This window comes from Meles meles, chromosome 6 (genome assembly GCF_922984935.1).
Source record: "Meles meles chromosome 6, mMelMel3.1 paternal haplotype, whole genome shotgun sequence".
Classification (NCBI taxonomy): domain Eukaryota; kingdom Metazoa; phylum Chordata; class Mammalia; order Carnivora; family Mustelidae; genus Meles; species Meles meles.
The window spans coordinates 134367633-134379689 of NC_060071.1; positions in this window are offsets into that span (position 1 = coordinate 134367633).

Here is a 12057-nt window from a genome sequence, read left to right on the forward strand (position 1 = left end):
CCTGGGAAGGTAGGCATTTGTGTGCTCCGCAGTCCCAGAGCCGGGAGTCAGTGAGAGGAGAGGACAGGGGCGCCAGCCTGGGCACGGGCAGAGGGATCGACGGATCCCAGGCTGTCAGGGGCAGAAGTGGGTGAAAGTGGGATGTGTGCTCCTTTTGTTCTTAGCAGTTGGGTGACCAGGCCCCCATCAGCCAGCTTGGCTTGGGGCTCACAGTCCTAGGCACTGTCTGGAAGAGCAGGACCAACAAAGGATAACATTTAGATTACCATCAGGACGTTAATACACAGGCCTGGGTTTGGTTTCAGGGACAGTGGAGGCTCACCATCTTCTTGCCTGTACCTGAAATTCCTGTAAGTAGAATTGTTTGACATGCAAATACTCTAGAACCCAAAACAATTTTTTTCCCCATGACACATGACACATGACAGTGTTTACTATTTACCAGACACTGTCTTAAGTGTTTTAAGATTTTATTTATTTATTTGACAGAGATAGAGAGAGATCATAAGTAGGCAGAGAGGCAGGCAGAGAGAGACTGGGGGAAGCAGGCTCCCCGCTGAACAGAGAGCCCGATGCGGGGCTCCATCCCAGGACCCTGGGATCATGACCTGAATAGAAGGCAGAGGCTTAACCCACTGAGCCACCCACACACCCCTGTCTTAAGTGTTTTGCCTAGATTTACTAATTTAATCCTCGCAGAGTCCCATGAGATGGGTGTGGTATCACTATTCCCATTTTATGAAGGAGTAAACTAAAGTAAAGATGCCACGGCATTTTCCAGCGTCCCTGGTCGTAAGGAGCGGAGCCAGGATTTGAATTCCACAGTCCTTGCTTCCAGCCATCTGCTAGACTGCCTCCGTGTTCCGGTAGAAGCAGTACCACCACACCCTTTCCTGCTGTGCTAAGGGGGAGGCCAGCGGGGAGTCAGAAGGCACTAGGTAGAGCCAGGAACAGAGCCTGCACACCACACGGGCGGACTTTGCAGACAGCATCTCCATCTGGTTATCCACCCTGCAGGGGGTAGAGATATTTGGTATGGGATGGGGGTGGGAGGTAGTGGTGGTTTCAAACCACTTCCCTTTCCAAACCACTCAGCAGCTGTCTTTTACCTGTTAGATCTACCTAGAATCTTTATAGTGGAAAAAAACATTTTTTTAAGATTTTACTTGTTTATTTATTTGAGAGTAAGTGCATGCATGCGGGCACGAGAAAGTGAGAGAGAGAGAGAGAGAGAAGGAGCAGGGGGAGAGGCAGAAGCAGACTCCTCACTGAGCAGGGAACCTGCGTTGGGGCTCAATCCCAGGACTCTGGGATCAGGACCTGAGCTGAAGGCAGAGGCTTAACCAAGTAAGCCACCCAGGTGCCCCTATAGTGGAAATCTTTTAAAAGTGTCCTCACCCCCCACTGAATATGAAGTTTGGTTGTTTGTTTTTTAAGATTTTATTTTATTTGACACAGAGATAGCACAAGTAGGCGAGCGGCAGGCAGAGAGAGTGGGAGAAGCAGGCTCTCTGTGAAGCAGGGAGCCCAATGCGGGGCTCGATCCCAGGACCCCGAGATCATGACCCGAGCCGAAAGCAGCCACTTAACCACTCGTCCGCTCATGTACCTTGAATATGAAGTTTTTGACATACACTCACAATTTCTTTTTCATTCAATGGCTGAGAAAGCTATTCAATTTCCCTTTTGTGTGGAACCCTTTGGTTTTTTAACTCGTAGGTTTTCCTGGCCCACATCTCATATCTTGCTTTATGGACTCCGTCCCTTCTGTAAATAGCCCTTGGGTCCCAGCTGTGTTCCCCAGCACAGGGTTGCCAAAAGGCTGGGCACACATGCCAAGGCAGCAGAAAGCCAGAGGGAGTTGGGGCTCTTCCGTGGAGTCTGACACTTCCGTAAGGAAGCTGGCCACAAAGCCCAAGATCGACAGCCTCTACGCAGACATTAATTATTCCCCAGGTGCAACACTTGCTGTCTCTAGTGACTTGATCTAGACTGGTTTGCACGGTAATATCTTTGGTACCCATCTGCCTTCCCCATGGGAGTCTAAGCCCTTTTAGGGCCGGGATTACATCTAATGCCTTTCTCCCACAAAGCAAAAAAACAGCACATAGTAAGTATTCAACCAAGTTGTCGGCAGTGGGACCTCCTGCTTCCTGAAAGTTTAACAGTGCACTCACACATCACCAACAAGACTCTAGAAAAGGAAACCTGCACCAGCCAGGGGACGGAGTCACTTAGGTGGCCACTTAGGTGGCCACAGACCGTAGAGGTTTTCTTTTGTAAGTTCCCTGACGCCCTCTGCTCCGTCCTACCCCCAAGCCTCTGGCACCCAACAGCATGCGTCACTGGGGCTTGTGGAAAGGCGGAGTGAAGGTCGTTGCTGACAGGTTTTGCTCCACACTTAGTAATTCTGGCGAGGAAATTCCAGAGCCTCTGTTGTTCCTACCATACCCTCCACCCTGCCCCAGTCATTGGAGGTCTCTCCTGTTCTGGGCATTTGCTCAGCGATGCTCTTGAATCCTCCTCCCTGACGTTTGATCTGCCTCTATTGGAAAGGCTGACTTCGTTTGGAATTCCGTGAAGGATCTTCTAAGACCTAGTGGTCAGGAAAGGTGACCGATATAGTGAGTGGCTCTACTTTGCAGACAGAGACAAGCCCAGAACCAGAACATCACACACCAGCACTCCTCTTTCCAGCACCGGCTAAGCAGGGCTGGTCCTTTTGACAGGCTTCACTCAGCACGGTTGGCCAGTTGGGCTAGTTTAAGTCAGCATCACCAGAGGTTGGATAAATAAGCATCAGATGCTGGGCTGAAGCCTTACCCAACTGTTCTCAAAACTACCTGTTTGAGGGGCGCCTGGGTGGCTCAGTGGGTTAAAGCCTCTGCCTTCGGCTCAGGTCATGATCCTCAGGGTCCTGGGATCGAGCCCTGTGTCGGGCTCTCTGCTTGGCAGGGAGTCTGCTTCCTCCTCTCTCTCTGCCTACCTCTCTGCCTACTTGTGATCTCTATCTGTCAAATAAAGAAATAAAATCTTAAAAAAAAATTTAAAAAACCCAAAAAACTACCTGGTTGATTTCATCTCAATTCACAATCTGCTCTCTCTCCAACTGATGACCTGATCCCAGAGTCCAAAAACTCAAAATTCAGTCTCAAACAGGAGAATGAAAAGCAAGCAATTTCTGAAGACGTTTCAAATATATTTGTGGGAGTAAAGAGTGGGTAAATATTCTTTTTTTTTTTTTTAATCTGGAAGGTGGTCCCTTTAAAACTTCCTACAAGAAAATAGCCTTCCAAGTTGGAAGGGGCATTTAAATTTGATTTCCATTTTTCCTAATGTTAGAGAAGCTCTGAGACATTCCTTATTCATTCTCCGGCGCTTTGTCGGGTTTTCAGCCTATTTCGAAGACCGTGCTGTCAATACCTACAGCGGAGTGGAGTCTTTCCAAGGCAACTCATTTGCCTAAAAGGTCTGGGAAGTGCCGTCCAGACAAAGAAATTACTAAGAGCGTTTTTTCTTCAGGTATAAAAAAGTGCAATTTGTGCACCCAGAACCAGGATTTCTTTGAGATGGTAAGTGTCCCTTTTAAGTCTTAAAGGCTGCTTTTATCTGGTAAAAGTCTCATCCCAGCTGGAGTCATGGGACCGGCTGCTCTGGAGCCCTTTCCGGAATTGACAGCCATCCCCACACAGAACTACTGGGCTTTTGGTCTCCTGCTTTCTGGAAGGGGATAACAGGATAATCCACAGCATTTACCCACAGGGTAAAGCCAAGAAAATTCACCAGAATATCTTGTGCTAATAGTTTAACGAAATTCTCCCTCCGGCACTTTCTGACAGGGCGTGGGGATTTTCTTGTGTCATCACATTTCAGGAAGAATTGTGTCATCCAGGTGCAGGGGTTCCTGGCTGTCCTTTACCTGTTGTCTCCTCATGTCACATACAGCCAAGAAAGCAGATGACAGGTTCATCTCTATTACACAGGGAATTACCCAGTGGTTGCCTAGCAACTCAGCGCAATCAGCATGGTCTCTGTGGTGGAATGTAGCGTGGCTGGCTTTCCAGAATGACTGTATTGGCAGATGTCTTTGGGGGCTCTAGAAAAATAGGTATGTTTTCCTGGATTTAAAGCTATTAGAATGGCCTTTTGTGTTGCTTCACTGTAGTATTCCTTTCAGAGTAGTCCATTACTGGAAAAAAAAAAAAAAAAGACAAATCTCTAATCAAATCATTAATACAGCAATTGCTTCAATTAAATTCAATTCAGTAAGCATCTTCTGTGCGCTGGGTTGTGTACTAGATACAGTAAAGAGTTAGGAGGAAGAACAAGTATGGTCCCTGTCTCGGGGAACTTCTGTGTTTAGTAGATGTGTATAAATCATTTGTTTACACGTGTGAGACAGACAGCTCTGATGTGTAGGGAAAATAAAGGCATTTTTATTTGGAAGAGTTCCTTTGTGTTTGATCAAAGGACTTTTCACTTTTATTTGGATTCCTTCCTTTATAGCTTGTAGCCACGATCAGTTCAAAAAGCTGCAATCAGTTCAGAATCACTTCTAAGGCACAGCTCTTACTGGAATCTCAGTAATTAGCAGCTCTTACACAGCTCTTGTTGGAGAGTGACTCCGCCAGCGTTGTGGGGTGGGGTGATGCCGCCCCGCGTCTATACCGCACGCTTCCTGCATAATTGCTGCCAAGGTGTTCACAGCCTCCCCACCTCGATTCTGCACCTTCCAGTTGAAAAGAGGCTCCTTGCCTTCCTTTGTCTACTTTGCAGTAATGTCATCCGCCTCCCTCCACTTAAGGAGGGACTTTAGAATGTTCCAGATCTTGCATTAGGGAGTCTTCTGATTCCTTGAGGGGAGTTCTTTCCCGCTGGGGTGACAGTTGCTAGGCAGAGCCTGGGGTTCGACTAGCTCCTCGCCCTGCAGGTGATGTGTTTGGGGGACTGGTTTCCCACCTTCCTCACGAATCCTGTGCATACTCATTAGGACCCCCCCTGAGTGGCCTATAGCTGGAATCCACAGAGAACAGAGAAAGCTCTTGAGGACAGCTGTAGTGTGGGACCAGAGTTCTGCCCCCCACCTTCTGTTAGCACGCTTGGGTTTGTTTCACCCTCCCCGGGCCCCAGGGCGGGACCTGTGTCGTGCTCATTGCCTCCACCATCTTGTGCCCTCACATCCCTTGCCAGTGATTTCTCAGGAAATCGTTCAGACATCTTGTGTTCACACGGAGCGCCTGGCCATTGCTTTCCGACCCAATGTCAGGCAGAAGAAAAGGGACAGAGGGGATGAGAGCACTGGACAAAGCAGATACTGTATCAATGTTTGCCTTATGCTTCTTCTTTTTTTTTTTTAAGATTTATTTATTTAACAGAGATCACAGTAGGCAGAGAGGCAGGCAGAGAGGGGGGAAAGCAGGCTTGCTAGTGATCAGAGAACCCGACACGGGGGTCGATTCCAGGACCCTGAGACCACGACCCAAGCCGAAGGCAGAGGCTTAACCCACTAAGCCACCCAGGCGCCCCTGCCTTATGCTTCTTCCTTCTACCCTCACACCTTCTCCCTAGCTCCTGCTGCCTGTTCCACAGACGGAGCCCCAGAAGTGTGAATGCCTATCCCACTACTGAGTGTGATAGCTCAGCTTTCCACTTCCGGTCAAACCAACCAACCAACCAAACAACGTTGACTATGAGCTATATGTCTCCTAATGGTCAGGGACACAGTGAAGAATAACTTGCCGTTTCTAGCCCTGAGCAGGTCACAGATTGGTTTGTTAAGTGCTGTAATGAGGGCTGGGGGCACAGAGAGAAGAGCAGCGAATTCAGATGGAGGGTGGGGGGTGAGTTCAGGAAAAGATGTGCAGAGAGCCATTAAACTAGACCTGGGGGGTTGGCAGATGGGGGGGGGTCTCTCTATTTAATTTATTTATTTAAGGGGGGACTACGACGGAGTGTCTGTTTCCCTTCAATGTTGGGAAATCCTTTATTGCTCTCCTCTAAATCCTTTCCCCTGTAGTTTACCCTGTATTCCCTCTCATTCTCATGTCAGGCGAAATAGCAAAAATCTTTGCCCAGCAACCTAGTCACTCAGAAGCCTCTATCTACCACATCATATGTGGGGCTCTACCTTAACATAGAATAAAAGGATTTCCTTCCCCCGCCAAAACCCTGCAGCTAGACTTCTCTATCCACTACCCCTGGAAGAGTTTCTGAGTGGTACCCCCTACTAGGGCTCTGCCTGGAAAGGTGGGAGGAGATAGGGCAATTGGCTACTGGGGGCTCTGCCCCAGATAACGGCCCTTGAAAGAGTGTGTACTGTAAGTGTGTTTCATGGCATCTTCACTAAAGACAGAATATTTGAAGCTGAATGACATACAGAAGAATAAAGTCCAGTGTCTCACAGCACCATGATATCAGACTTCAGCAGCCTGTGGGTTGTCATATTGACATCCAGACCTAAATTTCATTAGTTCTGAGTCCTCTTGAAGGCCCGCCCAACTTTCTTCTGGTCCCCCCCCCCCCCCCACACAACTCTTCCTCAGGGATCTGAGCACGCCCCTGACGGATCTGCCAGCAGACCCATGATGCTCTCCCATGGCACCTCCCCATTGGTGGTTTACCCATCACACCCCCTTAAAAAGGGGTGGTACCCTCATCAGCTTGTGGGGCCTCTGTGAGAACAGTGTTCTTATCCTGGTGACTCCTGGGGGCCCCTTGATTTCGGCTCAGGTCATGATCTCAGGGTGGTGAGATCGAGCACCTCACCAGGCTTGTCACTCAGTGGGAGTCAGAGCCTGCTTGAGATTCCCTCCCTCTCCCTCTGCCCCTCCCCCCGCTTGTGTGCGCACGTGCGCTCTCTCTCTCTCTCTCTCTCAAATAAATAAATAAACTTAAAAAAAATAATAATGTTGCTCCTGTTGTGCTGAGCACAGCAATCTTTCCTGGGGCCACCCTAAGTCACTAACTTGCCCAAAGTAGAGGGCAGGATGGAGCCGTGGGGCACAAATGAACTTCTTGCAGACTGGCTGTACTTTGCCAGCTGTGTTCCAGAGCAAAACTGTTTGCATCTTCAGTTGCTCAAAGTCTTACAGATTACTCCACTTTCATCCAACCTCATCCCTCACTGGGGCTGCAGATAAGTTTCTCCGGCCAAGATGGGAGCTGACGGTTCATTCGTGCCTTCCCTTCTGTTTCTCCACTGGGAGCTCTTCACCCAAACAAAGGAACTCTCACAAAACCAACCAAATAAATCTCAAAACCTTTCTACTTCAATAAAAAATAACAGAAGTGTGTCAACCGATGCAAACAGATACTAATACTTGGGGTGGAGGCTGTTGGCGGTGTTCTGGAAACTCGATCCCGTAATTCATGAAACTCAGGAGTGCTGGTTTCTTGTGTGACTTGAAAATGAGGTCAAGACTATTCACCCCCGGTGGGGTGCCTGGGTGGCCCAGAAGGCAGAAGCCTCTGCCTTCTGCTCCGTTCATGATCCCAGGGTCCTGGGATCGAGTCCCACATCGGGCTCTCTGCTCAGCGGGGAGCCTGCCTCCCCTCTCTCTCTGCCTGCCTCTCTGCCTACTTGTGATCTCTGTCTGTCAAATAAATAAATAAAATCTTAAAAAAAAAAAAAAAGACTACTCACCCCCGGGAGCCTGGGTGGCTCAGTGGGTTAAAGCCTCTGCCTTCCGCTCAGGTCATGATCCTGGGGTCCTGGGATGGAGCCCCGCATCAGACTCTCTGCTCAGCAGGGAGCCTGCTTCCCCCACCCCAACCCGCACCTGCCTCTCTGCCTACTTGTGATCTCTGTCTGTCAAATAAATAAATAAATAAAATCTTAAAAAAAGAAAGAAAGAAAGAAAGAATTGGGATTGCCCTAAAAGTAGACCTCACTGTGCAGTGGACAGAGCCCAGGGTGTGACACTGAAGATCTCACCTGAATCCAGGCCCTGTAACTTATAAGCCAGAGTCCCCTGAGAAAGTCCCTTTACCTCTCTAAACTGCTATTTCTCACTTATAAAATGGAGTGATGACAATGTCTGCCCTCCTTTCCAGGGTTGTGAGAATGGAAGGGGATAGAATAAACAGAGATAAGAATGCTTTGCAAACAGCAAAGTATCTTTTATTCTCCTGAGGGAATGCAGGAAGAAATCACAGCAGCTCAGTCCCATGGGTGTGGCTTTGGGAGGCTGGCCAAGTCTTTCCTGGGTGTGGTTCTGCACCCACACGTCCTACCACCTGTGTCTCCAGCACAACTCTGAGGCCTGGGACTGTCAGAACCCATCCAGCTGTACGACCTTGTCCTGAGTTGCGGTGGAAAATTCAGTCTGATGAGACCAGTGCTAGAACCAGAGAGAATGGGAACGATGGTGGCTAGAAGAACGTGAGTGGGCTCGCTGGCATCTAACATCAGTCAAATCCCCTTTGCTGCTGGAGGCCAGCTCCTCTGAGCCACTGCTCATCTCAGCATCATTGCTGAGTTTCCTCCAACAACATTGTTCTTCCTACCATGAGCACTGGTGGTGCAGCAGATCTTGAAGGAGTGTTTCACTATGATGCCTGGGATTCTTTCCAAGCCGCGGACACTTTCTTCAAGTTTGATGCTGGCACTTTCTTGATCTTACCAGAAGGATCCTTCATATGCAGGGAGTGACAAACAACAGTACTTCTGAAACCAGGAAAAGCAGAGCTCCTGCCTACAACCCACTCACCATTGGCACAAAAATATATTATAACAACAAAAGGCATGCTATATTGTGTCATATCCTTGGAAAGTCCAGCGGGTGTCACTAAATGGTCATGACTTTGGCATGAATGGCTTCCGCCAAAGTCCCAACCCCAGCAGCAAAGACTGCTCTTAGTCTAGGCATCCCTCACCCGTCTCCCAAACTTTGGGCCGGATCCATCTAAGTGGGGGAGTTTTGATGCTCTCTGTATTGGATGATGATTAGAGTTACAGTAGCAGATGGATTGGCTTTCTCTTTCTTTCTTTCTTTCTTTCTTTCTTTCTTTCTTTCTTTCTTTCTTTCTTTCTTAAGATTGGCCTTAAATAGGGGTGCCTGGGTGGCTCAGTCAGTTAAGCAGCTGCCTTCAGCTCGGGTCATGATCTCAGCGTCCTGGGATCGAACCCCACATCAGCCTCCTTGCTCAGTGATGAGTCTGCTTCTCCTTCTTCTTCTGTGTTCTCTCTCACTCTCACTCTCTTGCTCTCAAATAAATAAATTAAAATCTTAAAAGAAAAAAGATTGGCCTTAAATTGATTTTGATATAAAGGCTCCGTTGACTTGCTGCCATTTCCCACTTAGAACCTTGTCCCTTTTCCTGTTTCAGTCTAATATTTATCTCACCCATCTTGTTGCCTATTGCTCACCCATTCATGGCTACCTTGCTGTCCCCCTGTCTCATGGGCTCTCAGCAGCCTCCAAGGTGAAGTTCTTGGCCCCATGAGGGGCAGGAGGCATCACCTCCCATGTTCTGCCAGCTAGCCATACTGTAGCTCTCCTCCATCACACTCTTCCCCTCCTAGGGTTTTCGCATTCTCTTCCTCTCTGATGCCCAGGCCATTGGTTCTCCCCTCTGGATGATATGGACCTAAGGGCCTCTAACCAGAAGTACCCAGGGCGCTCGGATGGTCGGGGGGGGGCGCGGTGAGTGGGGTGAGGACGCTACCCTACAATGTGTGCGTGCACATACACGGTGTTCTCTAGAACTGGGGTGAGGATTGGTGTCTGTAGGCACTTGACACCATGGCCTTGGAAAATGGGACTCCTTAGCAATGGGTCCTGCCCAAAGTCTGGAAGACAAATCAGCAACACACTTTACATCTTCTTCAAATGTTGAGAGAAACTGATCGTAGAAACTGACTTTTATGGTCTAAGTATATTTTAAGTTCAAAACCAAATGTTCTGTTTCCACTGTTACTTGTTTAAAATCCCTCTTTCAACATTAACCTTTGGTGTCTGGGGCTGGAAATACACGGAATTTCTATCAAACGAACATAAAACATCACTTCTACACAATATGCAATGTCTAGAACAGAGACGAAGCCTCAGTGAGCATCAAGCAATCAACAGTCTGTGACAAAGGCAGGTCGAGGCTGAAGCAGATCATTGGCACAAGTGTTCTTAAAAGATATGATTCTGTTCTCAGTGTTTAGTCAATGGGGTGATACGTTGCTATTGTTTTCTTATCATGGCTGAGACTGAATTATGAAGAGATGGTTTCTGGGTCTCAACACAAAGAGATGGTGTCCAGCCACAAGGAACCTCATGTGCATTGATTGGACAATAAACACCTAAGCAGGTCTTCTCTACCCATTATTCTAAATTTTCACTGATAAATCACTATACTGTGTACAGACTTACCCATTTTGTAATGTGCTGATTCTAAGTTACTTCGTTATATAGAATGGAGCCCTATGACCTATTTTCCTGGGGTCTGACTTAAAGTGGTCCCTGATGAGCACTATGTATGGCCAATGACGAAGTGAATTTCAGAAATATTAGAATATGAAGAAAATCTGATTGTAAAATAGATGAAATGCATAAGTTAGTGGCTTAGAAAAAAACAGAAATGGTTATCTCACTGAAGGTACTGATTCCAGGCTGGAAGGAGGCTCTGCTCCACGGGGTCATTCAGGGATCCAGCTTCCTTGCACCTTCCTCTCATCCGCTAAGGCATCCTTCTCACTTGATGGTCAAAGCCAGGTCTCAGGCAAGTTCATGTTCTGTTCAAGGGATGGGGAAACAGTGTCATGAGGCAGGCCCATCCTCTTAAAGCATAGATCTGGTTGTCCTTCTATTCATATAGTGCAAACTTAGTCATGTAGTCACACCTAGCTGCAAAAGAGTCCTGGAAATCCTGTCCCTGGCTGGGCAGCCAGGGCCTAACTTTAGCTGTTACTCTGGAGGAAGGGGAAGAAGAATCTTGGTGAAACTCCAGTAGTTTCCATTTTAGGAACCCATTTGAGTGAACCATATCAGCTGCCACTTTGTCATGTAAGAGACATGTAAGAAAGCTTTTGTCTGCCACCTGGAGGTTGATTCCAACAGTCGTGACACAAGGTTTATACAGCGATTCAGAAAAGTTCTCCTTATACAACCTTCACCTTGCTGTATTTCACAACAATGAGCTTCTTTTCAGTATGAAAGCTGGTATCTATCTGTTGTTTTTTTGCCATCCAGAATCCTTTCTCCTCTCCTCCGGGAGTTGCACCCTGATTCTCCTACTGGGAAGCCCCACTTTTCCATCTTTGATGTCCTATACACAGAGTTGACTCTCCTCCTAGACTCAGAGGTGGGCATGTGACTACAGCCTGGCCAATCAGGTTATCCCATTCCACAGTGTATTGCTTGGTGGTGGACCTTGACCCAATCAGAGCAATGAAGTGCAATGAAACTTTTGCTGAGAATGCATAAAGAAAAGTACTTGGCATTTTTTCCTCCACAAGTCTCAAACTGGGAACATACAGGACTAGAGCCCCGGCAGCCATCTTGCCCCTATGAGGAGAGAATATGAGGAAGAGCAAAGTCAAGAGATAAAGATAAAAGCAGGGGACGCCTGGGTGGCTCAGTGGGTTAAGCCTCTGCCTTCAGCTCAGGTCATGATCTCAGAGTCCTGGGATCGAGCCCCTCATCAGGCTGTCTGCTCAGCGGGGAGCCTGCTTCCCCCTCTCTCTCTGCCTGCCTCTCTGCCTACTTGTGATCTCTCTCTCTCTCTCTGTCAAATAAACAAATAAAATATTTTTTAAAAAAAAGATAAAACCAAGTCCCGGTAATATTGTTTGAGTTCCTGGATCAAACTAGGCCTGATGCAGCTCTATGGCTAAGTCATTGGTCTTCTCAGTTGTAAGAGATGACATCCACCCCCCCCTGAAGTCACATAGAGTTGAATTTTCTGTCACTTAGTGCAACCAAGATAGCCTTGATACAAGGACCACAAAGACTTGGGGTAGAGTGAGGAAAATTCTCTTGGGATCTGTGTAGCCTAGCTCTGCCCTGGATCTCCATAGCTGTCTAATTGCTGAATGGACACTGCTTCTAGCCAGTGGTTCTCAGCCAG